We start from the raw sequence: 675 nt of genomic DNA, 5'->3' as shown, positions 1-675 counted from the left end.
TCTCGTAGTTACGCTAGGCTGGGTCCATAGCATGAGATGGGTAGGCAATGGGGTGCCATTTGCCATCATCCTGCTTCTGCATCAACACGCCGCCAGTGATGTAGCCCGAGGCGTCAACCTCAATGCGTGTTTCTCGATTAGAATTGTACAGCGCTAAGACTGGAGTCGTCGCAAAGAGCCGTTTGAGCTCATCAAAGGCGTGCTGCTCTTCTTTGCCCCAGCGCCATGGATCGTTCCCTGTGAGCCGGTCGAGTGGGCACAAGATCTTAGCGAAGTCCTTAATGAAGCGGCGGTAAAAGTTGGAGAACCCCCGGAACTTCTGAACATCTTTTTTGTTCCAGGGTACCGGCCACTCATTGTCACGACTTGGTACGGCGTCTAGCCATTTTTTATTTTTCCTTTTCGCGGGCTTGAACCCGCGACCTCTGTACTACATACCCGATATGAATGCATCATATCTACTGTACGATTAGATTAGATGAGCGGCAGTGCACGGCACAGCTTGGGCTCCGCTGACACAGCCTCTCTGACTCACCGGCCCCTGGGGCCGTGTCAGCATACTGCGCACGGACCAGCTGCGCATGGACCAGTGCGCACAGCCTGCCCTTATCTCCCCATGTATATAAGCCGGCCTCTGCTGCCCTAGGGATCTCAGTTTCGACCTCTTGTCCCTAG

The sequence above is a fragment of the Postia placenta genome (genome assembly GCF_002117355.1).
Source record: "Postia placenta MAD-698-R-SB12 unplaced genomic scaffold POSPLAscaffold_25, whole genome shotgun sequence".
In the NCBI taxonomy this organism is placed as follows: domain Eukaryota; kingdom Fungi; phylum Basidiomycota; class Agaricomycetes; order Polyporales; family Adustoporiaceae; genus Rhodonia; species Rhodonia placenta.
This window is presented reverse-complemented; position numbering follows the sequence as displayed.